At 46.6% G+C, this 14,329-nt stretch overlaps 1 long non-coding RNA gene across 1 annotated transcript; it reads left to right on the top strand.

The window, feature by feature from the left end:
* Positions 1-6,489: 6,489 nt before the first annotated feature.
* On the top strand, positions 6,490-14,252 carry LOC125941585 (uncharacterized). The gene is made up of 3 exons (XR_007464455.1): positions 6,490-8,060; positions 9,967-10,104; positions 13,366-14,252. It is a non-coding gene; the product is annotated as an uncharacterized LOC125941585 (long non-coding RNA).
* Positions 14,253-14,329: the final 77 nt, after the last annotated feature.

A 14,329-nucleotide genomic window follows, 5' to 3' on the forward strand; every position in this document is an offset into this window, starting at 1 on the left:
AGTATGTCAACATTGCTTGCACGAGAAAATACAGGCACATATGATTCCTGTTTTATAATTTTACGGACTTCCTTAATTGCATTCTGAGGCATACAATATTATACAGTATATGCCCTCGAGGATGTGGATAGTGAGATTGCGCTGTAATACCCTGTGGTTGACTAAGATTAACCAGCTGCGTTAAATCATGAAAGAGCATAACGTCAAGGAGTACATCATCACTTGAGAGCGCACAAGGAAAATTGTTGTCCTAGGCAACGTGAGGAACAATAATGCCTCTGAAAAGCATTAAATCACAGGAGTGATTTCTATAAGACAATAAGACGGTATTAAGTCCTTAGAAGATTTTGTTGGAACTCAGGGGCCTATTCATTCATTCACAAAACTTGATTAGAGTCCTGAAGCCGGGTCTTTTCAGGCCAATAAAACCGCCAATTATCGAAACACATTCTTTCAAGATGATTTTGACGACTACACATTATATTCCTAAAATGTCAGGCAGTCTCAATACCTGTAACGCGTCTTTGAACTCCACCACCACGCGAATCCAATTTCTGTGGATGCTGTATCCCGGGGTACAATTTCATAGTCATTAATGTCACTGTTTAACCATGTTTTGGTGAGCACTACAATTTCCGGATTACGTGCGATGACTATACTGGCTATACGATGACTATCAGTGGTTTTATTAGCAATGCTGTGAGCGTTTACATTTAGGCAAGTAAACTTCCCGTGCTTCTGTTTGGTCATTAATCTCTCTGCGTCGTCCTACTGTGGGTTTTAGAAAGTGGAACTCTTGCCATTTGTGCGTCATCCCAATTAAACAATGCGTTATCAACCCTAATTTTATCGTACATGAGCCTGAATTTATTTTCACTCGCGTAGCTTAGCTGTACATCCCAGAGCGGCTTTCTTATGCCTAGTGGCAGCGGAAAAGTCTTCATACACAGCCATGCGCTTTCCTTTAAATATTAAACAGTTTTTACGTACGCCTATTTTCGCAATGGTTGAACAATTTCAGTGTCACAGGACGTGGTTTGTTTGGCTGGCGACGCGCCATTCTGTGTAATCTTTCTACTGAGCGCACATTAACGCCCAACGTGTTTCGAAAAAGATCAGTGACGACATTGTCATTACGAGCATCGATTGTTTCGTTCTCGCTTTCTGGAATGCCGAAAACAATGAGGTTATTGCATTTGCTTCGATCTTCTAAATCCACAAGCCTTCTTTCGAGGCACCGTACGGTTTTTTCGATGCTGTCTACTTTCTTCAACTTAGATTCATTAGCAGTCTAGCCTTTCTTGTATGCATTTTTGGCCGTCAAGTAACTGTTTGAGAAGTTCTTGGATACTTGTCCGAGATTGGGCTTAATTTCCCCGCACATCAACAAAGACAAAACAAGAAGCCGCGCATTAATCAAGAGTGCATGCAGGGAGTTCATCTGATTTCACTAGTGCACGCCTTCATACCCTGGACCCCAATTTACAGCTCCGTATTCCGTCCGAACTTCCACGAAGTGATTGCAACCTTGAGGTCCGTATATATATATATGGCTAGGAGCAGCATTTTCAATTACGTAGGTGCTTTCTTATCGGAATGGCTTATAGCCCACTTTGTGACTTCTGCGGTTGCAGCGAAACGATCACGCACCTTCTTTTCGAGAGCTTTCGTTTCAACCTTCAAAGAGCAGTCCCCTCAGCCACGCTAGACGGAACTGTACAAGCGCCCACTTACGGAAAATAGGATTATTGGTATAGCTGGCCAACATGAACATTAGCGCGAGCCGCTACGAAGGCCCTGCTGGGATATCTATGACACACAGGACTGTTAGACAGCTTTTGTCTCACGTGAGGAATTGTGGTATCACGGAACGGATGGCCTAGGTCACACTGCACAATCTAATTTGTGCATCATCGCTCCGTTTTCAGTTTTCATTAGTTTGCTGGGAAATGGTAATATGTTCGTGTGGGGTTTCACTTGAGTTTGCCTGTGTTTCTTTATTTTAGTGTTCATTTATGCCAATCAGCGTATTAATGGCTTGTCATAGAACACCACGGCCCGTACCTCTGCGTTTCAGCTTGCGTTGCCGTATATGGCACTGTGTAGGTAAATAACTATCATCGAGGCGCGGACGGCCAGTGTTTCTGGAGCAACATCTGGGTCGATCACTTCTCGGGCGATCACTTTCGGAGGTGATCACACCGTATCTGTGCGAGTATACGGCCGAAAGCGTTTCGGTTCTGTTGCTAAGCTCGCTATCTGACGGTGTACTGAATAGAAAGTCAAGGTTTCGTGTCCCTCACCTCTTTCACCGTGCTTCTCACATACGTGTGCAATGTCTTTTCTATTTTGTCTCTCGTCGGTGCTGAGAACGAACGGCACGAGATCTGACATGTTCCTGTCGTGCACGCATCTGTCGGGCAAAGGCGATGCTGACATTTCGTGCGTCATTTCCGGGTCGAGCATGGGAGACAGCACGGCAGCTTACTGTACGAGTCAGGCCAGCAAGGTGAGTGCACCGAAGACGACCTGTTGCGTCGTAATCTTCCCATTGTCTTTCTCTCTGCCAAGGTAATTGTCTATAAAACGATTTAACGCACACTAAATTGTACGAAGCAAAGTTAGTAGTTTTATTAGCCGCATAAACAGTTGTACACATTCACTTGCTAACTAAATGAACAACAGATTGTCATGCGTGCACGCGCAACCACGAACACATATCACTCGATGGCCGCGGACATTCGTTGTACCTTCTAATGTACTCTGCATACCTTCCGAGTTCACTCAGTTTGTCTGTCTATTGGTTTGTTTGTTTTCCGCCTCTAACCTGTTCCACGCCAACTTATGTGACGGTGTAGATCATGGTCTGATAGGTATAACATCGGGTAGCTGTGCTGAGGGAAGAGTGTTCGCAACGAACCTTCGAACCAACTTGGGTCACTGTTTATGGGATGGTATGTACCGCTCATCCGTTAACTTCTTTCACGCCATTCTGGGTCACCTCTCAGGAGTGAACTCCTTTTACACCAATGTTGGTATCTGGTGAAGTGCCATTACCCGCCGCGGTGGCGTAGTCTGTCTGGTGTTTCGCCACTGAGCTCGAAGACGTGGCATCAAATCCCAGCTGCTGTGGCCGCATTTCGATGAGGGCGAAATGCAAGAACGCCCGTGTAGCGTGCATCGGGTGCACGTCAAAGAACCCCGTGGTCAAAATTATTCCGGAGTCCGCCACCACGGGGTGTCGCGTAATCCTGTCGTTTTTTGGCAAGTAAAGGCGAAACGTTTTCTCTTTTATGTGCCATTGGGTACGCACTGCCCTCGAGTCAATATCATTGACGCAAACTTGGCCAACTGTTCCAGTGGCCCGGTGTCTACCTGCTTGCATTGCGGAACTGGTGGTCAGGCCTTCTAGCAGGATGGAACCTGGCAGCCCGCCCTGCAGATGAGGTGGCCAGCTTTTCTTGCAGCCTGGTGTCTGATGCCGGCTTTGCTGACGTGGTGGCCAGCTGTTCTTGTGGCCTCCTCGGCTGCTGATCAGAACATCGAGCATGCTTTAAGAATCACAGGTGGCAAAAGGTTTATTTCTCTACCCATTTCTTCATCAAAAAGATAATTTGGCAGTGTTGTTGACTAAAATATACATAAGCAGCGTCTGTGTAAACTTCGTTTTCGTCGCGCTGTGAATTGAGCCATTTCTTGTATTGAAAAATTGTCTTCGCTGCAATAACGGGCGATGAAGCCTAAATCGATATCGCGGATTACTTCCTATTTCGCTGTCATTTTGCAATTGACAGTGCATGTGGTGGCGGGAAAGAGTGTTCACCTGCTTTCGTGAATAGTTTTAGCCTATAACGTCCGAACGCAACTCAGGCCGCTTTTCTGAAGACACCACGAAGTGGCTGCATCATTGCTTGCTGCTCGTTTATGAAGGCCATCCCTGTGGCTTTTGGCTCAAACAACGCGAAGATGGACAACCGGGCTAAGTTCCGGTTCCTAGAAGAAGAGGTGAGCACAATACTTGCGACTATTTTGAATGACGCTTAATTAACTTTTGGTGTAGCAGCCACGCGGAGTGCCGTCCGCTGCTTTCTGCTGTAACCGCATTCTCATTCGGGCTTGCGAAGGGCGTATCTGCGGTTAGACAAATGTACTGCAGCAGCCTGTGCTGTGCAGCAGGTTCTTGAAATTGATGTCGTACGTGTAGTTAGACTTCCTGATAGAGTATTCAAGAAAGACTGCAGGCAGGTTTACACGTGCTGAGGTTTCAGCTTCGTTTTGATAGCTTCTGTTGTGGCAGCATCAATGGAGAATAATGCTGATCCAACGTAATTGTAATAATTTATTTGAAGCGAAACCTTTTAAGTAAATTCTATGCAACCAACGGCAACGCGTACAATTGTTTGATTTCATCCGATGCAACGAGTAAATTCATGCATTGTTTATGCTCAGCCTTCACCATGCATGATATTTAGATTTGTGCTTACACCGTTCAGAAGCTATTCTGAAATGCAAACACCAAGTCAGGCGGATGCCGAATGTGAGACGTCTTCGTATCGATGTTCACGAAGACGAAAGGCGACGTGTGATGCTTGTCGAGAGAAGAGAGAAACTGATGACAAGTGTTTGTGTACAGATATGTTGGCCACATTTCTAGCCACATGTATTCGGGACATATTCGAGATAGTTGTAAGCTTGAGAAAGCGCGGTTCGGTAGCTTAGCCATGTATGGTCACAAGTGTACCCTCTGCTGCGGCGGTTACCTGTTATGTCCCTTTATTTCTCGAGAGCGATTGTATCGTTTTGGAAAAGAACTTCTTCAGTGTAGGTCAACGTACCTGGTAACATAAAGAATCGCGTCTGCCTTGCCCATGCTGCATTATTAGTGAGACCAGTGTATCGTTTAACGGCCCTATTTCTACCTATGCCTTCCTTTTTCTTTTTGTGGCCTGAACCTAGAAAGCTTGGTTTGTGCAATACGCACCTTCTCTTTTTATGCTTCGGTTTGTAGCATTCGGGGACCCTGTTCTCACTTCTATTATCCCGTCAAACCTTAAGAGGTAGCTGTGGACTCCTGTTATTTTATCATATATTGATGAGGACGACGACGATGATCATAATGATAATAAACAACAATATCCTGAAGGACAACACGATTACGAGACAAGACATTGACATGGCGACGTGATGGTGACTGTTTGCGTCATCAGCATGGCGTGACTGCTCAACTGCTGTGGCAGGAAAAATTTACTATAAAAGTGTGCAGCGCGTACGTACTGATTGACGATGATGCTTAATAAACGGTGGCTGAGAAAGTATCAGCGTACTTTGAAGTTTGTGGTTGAAAACTTCTGGAGAATAGCTTTCTTTCCTCTTTCGCCCGTTTTCATGCTTGGTAGGTGGTCCGATTCAGCAAGGAAACCTTCGTTTGTTAGTACGTTACTTATTTGGTTGGTTAATTCTTACTGTCGTTTGTTCGCCCATTCATTCGCTCGTTCGTTCGTTCGTTTGTTCGTTAGTTGGCTCGTTCAATCGTTGGTTCAGTCAATGGTTGGTGCGTTCCTTCGTTCGTTCTTTAGTTTTCCCGTTCGTTCGTTCGGTCGTTTGTGCTATTGGCTTACATCGGGAATCATCGGCGATGGTTTCTCCACAATTTTTTCCTGCCGCAGCACTTAAGTAGTCGTGCCTCCGACGTCACAGTCATCATGACACAGTCCTCATATCGCCGGCATCTTGCGATCTTGTGGTTGAAACCAAGAAAGTGTAAGAGTGGGTTTGAAGATTAATATGCAGAAGACAAAGCTAATGCTCAATAGCCTGGCAAGAGAGCAAGAATTCATGATCGCCTGTCAGCATCTAGAGTATGTGCAAGAATTCAATTGATCATGAGAAGGAAATTTAAGAGAATAAATATGGGTTGGAGTGGCATAAGACAGGCGTTACCAAATTCCGACAGTCGTTGAAAAGTGTACTATCATTGCATTCAGACTTAGAGGTTGACTCCAACCAAATAAGAAAATTTTTTAGCCCGACGTTTCGGAACCAATTCGGCTCCTTCTTCAGGGGGTATTCTTCGGAGGTGGTGGTGTGCCGCTTTTAAAATGTCCATCGTAAGAAAGGAGAGGAAGGGGGAGAGAGCGTAAGGTGGGGAGACGAAAGAGGTGGTAGGTGGAGGGGGGGGGGGAGTATGCGGCGTTGCTGGTCGGCTGGAATGACCGATGCTGGGGTCCCTTTACTGGCGGGAATGCCGTTGACCAGGGGCGGGGAGGGGGGGGGGGGGGCAAGGGGGAGAAGATGTTTCGGTGTTGGTGACCTAGAGCGGGCGGGTCCTTTCTTCCCTTCGTCACGTCTGCAAGGCCATGAAAATACAAAGAAGGAAGGATGCCCTTCACTCGGCTTATATTACCCGCCGCATTCTGAATGTGCCATGACTCCAGTACTACTGGAGTCATGGCACATTTCGACTTATTTTTATGACCACTATAGGGCAAACGTTGCAACCGGGTCTAAGATTACGTTTGTGTTTCGAGTGCAAGTACCAGCAAACTGGCTATTATAACCCCTCTATGCGGACCGGCAAAGTAGTGCCAGTGCGTACATCTCTCGCGTAAAAAAAAATGTGCATAATACCTTAACACGTAACTCTACACATAAGTATCTCTAAAGCACACAGACGGGTCCTAATTAATTAGCACCTTACAATTAATCGATTTGCATAAAGATTGCCATTTCGCACGTACCACTAGGCGTGAGCCAATTCTTGGCCAATCCTTCAGAATGGGTATCTGCCACTGTGACGTAAGAAGTCTTAAATGTGTGCTAGACTTGCCACATACTTCTTTGTGCATGCACCTCTTATTTTCATTCTGTTGTAGACAAGTATCATGAGTCGCGTTTGTCATTGTGACATCGCTGCGTGGATGTCTGGCAGTGCGTCTGCCCGATTTGGTGTTTGAATTTTGCATAGCTTGTGAAAGGTGTATTCTACAAACATGAAAAAAAAAGTAATGACAAAATATCAGAAATGTAACCTTTGTGGCCGATGGGCAAGCATTTTGTGGGATTTCACGATGCGCAGGATGGAAGTAAACATAATTGTACGCATCGCCGTTAGTTACACAGGATTTGATTACACGTCTTGTTTGATATAAATTCCAACGTATGCTTGGGATCTGTTTAAGTATGCTTTCAGGTGACATGCATCACTCATTCCGAAGTGATAATTTGGGCCAACTGGCAGATTCGTAGTATAAAAAAGGGTGATGATGCGGGAAACAAAACTCTGCTCCGGACCATCTATTCAGATTTTGTGCGTTATTACTTTTCATATTCCCTGTTTGTTATTTGTAAGCCAATTATGCATACGCTCCATTGTTTTGGAGAAAACCATATACAATGTATATGTATGCAATATACAACTATATGTATACGACCGAGAGCATTTCTGGCGCTCTGTCAAGCTCGCTCTTTGCGTAGTCTGAAGAGCGCTGTGGGCCGTATATTTCATTGAGTCGGGTGCCGAGTCTCGCGAAATCTCGAGAAAGAGAAATTATTGTAAGTGATCGCCCCAGAATTCGCGCTTACTTATGCTAAACGACGAAAACAGAAAAATAAAGGCATACTAGCAATGGCGGGCACAAGCGAGGCTGGTTGTCCTGTCGTTTCATTTAGTGGATTGCACCTGACGCCATAATATTCGAGGGATGCGCCCATAGAAGTGTCGATGTCTTCCTCTCCCGAACAAAACGGCGCCGGATGTCATAATGAGTTATACTTCTTGGAGGGCTGAACACTGTTGATAAACTATAATTTCCGATAGATCATGGCAGCCTTTCACGGTGTCCAGAATAGAACTCCAAGACTTCGCGTCCCCAGGTCTTTCAGCGTGCTTCTCATGTACACGTGCGATCTCTTTTCTTTTTCAACGGTACCATGAACGAACGGCGCGAGACCGACCTGCACCAATCTGTCAAGCAATGACGATGCTGGCCTTTCGTGCATCGTCACCAGGACCAGCGGGGGAGGAATCGGCAGTGGCCGGCTGTGCTAGCCAGAGCAGCAAGGTGAGCGCATTGAAGACGGGATTTCTGTCATGGTAATATTAACGCGACCGCGTTAAGGGCCTCGTGCCGCAGAAAATCCGGCGTCGGTGTTGGTTTCGGCGTCGGCGTTGAGCACCGGCGTCTGGCGGAAAAATCATGCCGAACCACATCATCCCAAAGCACCCCGACCACAGAGGACTCCGCGTGTCGCAAGGCGTTAGTGAACAAAAATGGAATTGCTCAAAGTAAAATGCGTCAGACAAATCGTAAAGTATGACTTAACCACAGCCTACAGGCGTGATGGCGTCGGATTGGAATTTGAATATACGAGAAAAAAGCCCGATAAGCAGCCAGGGATCTTTGAACGATATCGCGTTCCACTCTTGAAGGCGAAGCTTAAAGGGTCGCTGAAACGGTTGGGGCAAATTTTGTAGGCGCGTAGGGTACAGATACAGTAAAACAGTCGCGTCACAATTTAAGTGAAGCGTCACGTATTAAGAGAGCTACGGACGATTACAAGTTACCCTCCTCAACTCGTTCGCCGAGTGATCGGGGCTAAGCTCCGCCTTCGCTGGCTCTGTCATGTTGTGACGTGATGTCGTCTACATCCGGTTGTTTTTGAGCCAGCGCGCGAAGGCTCTCAAACCTCTCCACTAGGCGCCAGGCCGTCGATCCCCAGCGAGAGCGATCAAGCGGCGCGCGTTGCGAACGTTCCACCGCAGCGTGTCCGGTATTCCGGTAACCACAGGCGAGCTGGGTTTTATGACGGATTGGCACAGGCGTAAACTAAATCCCCTCCATACTGCTGTGATGGAGCTTCGTAGGCACCCGCCGTGGTTGCTCAGTGGCTATGGTGTTGGGCTGCTGAGCACGGGTTCACGGGATCGAATCTAGGCCACGGCGGCCGCATTTCGATGGGGGCGAAATGCGAAAACACCCGTGTACTTAGATTTAGGCGCCCGTTAAAGAACCCCAGGTGGCCCAAATTTCTGGAGTCCCCCTCTACGGCATGCCTCATAATCAGATCGTGGTTTTGGCACGTAATACCCTATAATTTAATTTTAAATTTTATGCTTCGTAGATGTACGTGAGCGTCGTGATCGTCATGCACGGGGCACACATCAGGTTGAGCAGAGTTTAACCAGCAAAATGCAGAGCTAATATTGCTGTAACCAAGTCTAAAACATTATAAACATATAAAACGCAACGTGTTCAAGATTACGCTCCTGCCGAAAATTTGAGCCAGCAGTTAAGTAAAAAAAAAAAAAAACTTAGTTACAGCTATATTACAGCACTCTAGCGTGTTAAAATTGTGACTTCCAATCACTGCGGTTAGCACTCTTTGGAAACTTCACCCGGCGTGCGGTATGTTTGTCTGTTGGTTTGCTAATCCGTATCTGACCTCTTTCACGCCAATTTGGAGCATGAGGTAGTCGAAGGTATAATGTGCGTGACTTCGCGCTGCTGTGCTGAGATAACAGGGTTCGTTACCAACCTTCAGGCCAAGCTGAGTTTGTGACAGTAGGTGTCGCTCTTTAATGATCTTCTTTCACGCCATCTTGGGCCAATGCGTATCTACCACTTGGTAAGTGCCACTTTTCGATGAACCTGTTTCACGCCAACTAGGCTGACTCGGCTGTTCTGGCGGCTCGGTGTCTTGGTCCCCACGCTAGGGTCCTGGTGGCCCGCAGTTTTTACACACTGGTATCTTGACGCCGGCCCTGTGGACCTGATGGCCAGTTCAAGCGGTGTGGTGTCTTGCTACCCACCCTGCAGACCTGGTGACCACCGGTTCTCCTGCGGCCTGGTGTATTGTTATCTGCACTGTGGACCTTGTGGCCAGTTGTTCTAGCGGTTTGGTGGCCAGCTTTGCGGACCACGTGGCAAGCTATTATAACCATCCGGTGCATTGCTTCCCGCACTACAGCCCTGGTGGCCAGCTGTTCTAGAGGGCTGGTGACTTGCCCGCCCTGTGGATGTTGTGACCAGCTGTTCTGGCGACCTGGTATCATGCTTGCCTGCTGTTCGACTTGCGGATCTTGTGGATAGCTCTTCTAGCGACCTGGTATGTTCCTGCCTGCACTACACACCTGATGGCCAGTTGCTTAGAGGCCTGCTGACTCTGAGCCCACCTTGTTTTCATGGTGGCCAAGTGTTATAGCGGCCTGGTATCTTGCAGATGTTTTGGTGTTGGTGACCTAGAGCGGAGGGTCCTTTCTTCCCTTCGTCGCGTCTGCAAGGCCATCAACATACAAAGAAGGAAGGATACCCTTCACGCGGTTTATATTACCCGCCGTATTCTGAATGTGCCACGACTCCAGTAGTAGCCTTTTTCGCCAGTTTGTCTCTGTTTGAGGGATTTGGGTTTCTTGGAAAGAAATCTTGTGGTCGGCGTCTTCGGAATGTTCGGCGACGGCACTGCGTATTCGCTTGAATGTTCTGACGTCAGTTTCATGTTGTCCGATTCTTTCTTTTAGATTTTTGGTTTCCCCGATGTACGACGCCGGACAGTTGGCACAGCTGATTTTATAGACGACGCCTTGAGCTTTTTCTTTTGGTGGACGGTCTTTTGGTTTAGGAATGAGGATATTCAAAGTGTTAATCGGTTTGTGCGTGACTTTGAGGCCTTCTTTTTTCAATATTCGGCTGAGAGGGTCGCTGGTATACCTTTGACGTATGGGATGGACACTCGTTTCTGTGGTCGAGGGGAAGTGAACGGTTGTAGATCTCGCAGTCTGTTTTTTCTTTTTTGTTGTCGGGTGGTTTTTCGAATGAATTCCGTTGTATAGCCATTCCGTTTGAGTTCGTTGAGAACCGTTCTCCTTTCTTTCTTTTGATCTGATTCCAATGTGCAATGAATTTCGACTCTTTTCAATAAAGAATTTGCGACCGATGCCTTTTGGTTTGCCGCATGGTTGGATGAGAAGCGGGTACGTATAGTTGCTCGCGGATGGAATTTCCAATTTGGAATTCTCTTGGAGTTCTTGGAATTTCCACTTTGATGCCGTGCTGCGTATGGTATGTGATGCCGAGCTTTTCGATCACGTGTCTGCCAGGTCAGGTTTTGAATAGGCGCTCGAGTTGGGACACTTGTCATGCCTCTACGAGTTCCTCGAGCGGATTGTGTAAGCCTAGTTCTAAGAGCTTGGTGGTGCTGAATCCGGGCGCAAGTCCCAACGCAGATTTGTACGCCTTGCGTATGAGGGCGTTGAGCTTGTTTCTTTCCGCAACCATCCAGTTGTGAAACGCTGTCGTGTAATTTACTTGAGAAATCGCGAAGGCTTGTATGAGTTGTATGACGGTGCCTTCAAGCATGCCCGCGTGTTTGTTGGTGATGCTTCGGATGAGCTGCATCGTGCTGGTAGCCTTTGCCGTTATCTTGCGAAGTGATTTGCCATTGCCACCCTTGTGTTGTATCATCATTCCTAGTACCCGGATCTTGTTTACCATTGGGATGTGTAGGTCGTTTGATGTCGTTAATTGGATCTCTTTCTTTTCCGGGGGAGAGGGGGGGGGGTTGTAGCCTTTGGGTGGGCGCCCCTTTCTGACCGGTCTATATAGCAGCAGTTTGAATTTGTCAGTTGAGCAGGCGAGCGCCGTGCCCACGAGGTAGTTTCCACGCATTGCATGGCCTGCTGTAAACTTTGCTCGATCGCTCCGTTGCTGCCCGTTGTCGTCCAGATCATATCTGCGTATAGCGTGATTTGCGTCCTTCGATTTAAAGCAAACGGTCCGGTAACCCCAGCAGGACGAGAAATCAGAGGTGTCCAACGCGCATGCTCGAATGTACTTGAGGCGAAGCTTTTTATTTAAATATATACGTGACATTAACGGAGATGTACAGAATTTATTTCATGTGAAGCTAAAAGAAAGTGCTTAAGTCCTGTACAAAACCTGTGAGCATTCAACAATTTTAATGAAATTGGTAATGTGTTCCAGAGAGATAAAGCTGTAGAGTGTAATGACTGATTGCCGCAGTTAGGGCAAACGCTGGGTAAAGTGCGTATTCTCTGCAAATATAGTATTACTTATAGTAATAAGAGACATCTTGGTAATATAGTTACTGGAATATTATTCTGTATTGCCCTAAAGATAAAAATATCGAGGTTATTTTTAACAAGATCTGTCGCATTCAAAATATGAGCTAATAACTCATTCGCTCTAATGCTACCAGATGAAAATGTTCTTAGACGAATAGCTCCATTTTGAATGATGTTGTGTGACGTTAGGTGACTGTTAAAAGTGTTTCCCCGTTATTCTATGTTATAGTTGATATAAGAATGAACAAAAGCATAATACTGCGACATTAGAGTAGGAAATAATATGGTTGTGCTTTAATTAGAACGCGTATTCCATATGCCATTGTTTTACGTTAGAAAAGTGAAACGATTAGGTGATTGTTGATGGAAATGGATTGATGGTGTTCAGGCGCTTTCCAAAGCGATGTAAAGGCGACAAAATTCGTATTATTATTTTTATTCTGCAGTTTTTTGTGTTCACACCACGCGGAGATTGACACAAGATCTGTGTTTAGTTTATGTGTTAGTGTTGTTACACAATTGTTAGAATTAGATATATTACTGTCATCTGCGTAAAGAATGCACTTCGATGAAGGGAGGCAACTAGGCAGATCAATAATATATATTAGGAAAACTAAGTGACCTAATATGGACCCCTGCGGAATACCTATGTTTGTAATAGCTTTTTTAGAGTAGTACCCAGAAATATTAACGACTTGTTTTCCATCTTGTAATTAACTGCGGATTAGAAGTAGTGGCGGACCTGTTATTCCAATACCTTCGAGCTTAGCGCAAATAATTGTGTGATCAATAGTGTCGAAGGCCTTAGGTAGGTCAACGAATGTGAAGGCAGCAAATTTACCTTCATCAATTGCTTTTTTAATGTAATCAGGAATAGCTATAAGTGCTAGATTAGTTCAAAAGTCAGAACGAAAGCCAAATCATTTTAGAGATGTCCTTAATGTCGAATTGAATTGATGTATGTAGTGAAGTAACATTAGCTCAGCAAGAATTCCTGTGGTTAGCACTACCTTTAAGAAATACCTGCGGTGAAATGCCTTGGAAATCTGATTGATAGTTGTAAGCAGTCCATTTTCTACAGTGTTTAAAGTGTGAACATGTGTGCGAATGTCCACCCGAGACACTGCCGCACGTGCTGTGTCACTACATGGCTCACAGACAAGCATACAGAGACTGTCACAACCCGATCGTTAACCGAGTGAAAGCCGCGGCCTCCACCAAGTTCACTGTCACGAGAATCAGCCAGTGGGTACGACAAACCTCCGTCCCGATCTTGTAATTTGCAGGGGCGAGGAGTGGGTCATGGTGGCTGTGACCTGCCCGTTCGAGAACCGGCCCGCAGCCCTGAACGCGGCCTGCGATGCGAAGAATGAGACGCCAACCTGTCCAAATTCCAGAGGGTGTCCGTGGCGGCGATTGTCGTTCAAGAAATCGGATCTTCGAACCCAGGAACGACCACGTGATGCGCCGCTTCTGCAGCAGGAAGTACCTGCGGCTCTTGAAAAAGCTCGCAGTCAGTGAGACCATCGCAGCCTATCGCGTTCTCGCAACGTCTACGCAGTGCACATCACCGCCAAGCGAATAAACTTCTCTAGGCAGTCACAAACTACACTGACACACGCATTTATGCCAGTCCAAAAGCTTCAAACAATGTGCAACAAACAGCACGCACCTTCATGCCTGCTCAAAAACAAACAGTAAAACTCAAGTGTCTTGGGTCATTTATTAACCCTTCTTAAAAAGAGAAAGATTTACTAACCTAGTCAAGCCGAGTTTCGCCGTCGCCAGCAATTTGACCTTTATTTGACTGCAGCTGCGCCGTAGCCTTGGCTACGCATCACGTGACTCGCCGCGTCCAGCTCCGCCGGCATGGCTTGGCGCATGCGCTCTCTGGAGCGGGGTCGCCGCCAGACCACGTGACTCGCGGCGTGCCTGCCTAAAGGAAACGCCGCGCTCGGGATGGATGAGAGCGAGGTCGGGCCGTCTTCTCTGAGCGTTGCGCGGGAGCGGGAGGCTTTGAGCCATCGTCGTCAAGGGGCGTCTCACCTCCCAGCGAATATCACCCGGCGGCATATATTGAAAATCTAGAACGCACAGCACCTTAGCAACAGCGGTAGAACCAGATTGGTGGAAACGGTGACGCTTGACGCCCTTTTCAACCGCTGTGAGAGTACACCGCGCCACCAAAAGCCTTTTACGCTAACATATACTAACCTATACTAACCTATACTAACCAAAGCTAACCTAACC

Source organism: Dermacentor silvarum, chromosome 11, assembly GCF_013339745.2.
Source record: "Dermacentor silvarum isolate Dsil-2018 chromosome 11, BIME_Dsil_1.4, whole genome shotgun sequence".
Lineage (NCBI taxonomy): Eukaryota > Metazoa > Arthropoda > Arachnida > Ixodida > Ixodidae > Dermacentor > Dermacentor silvarum.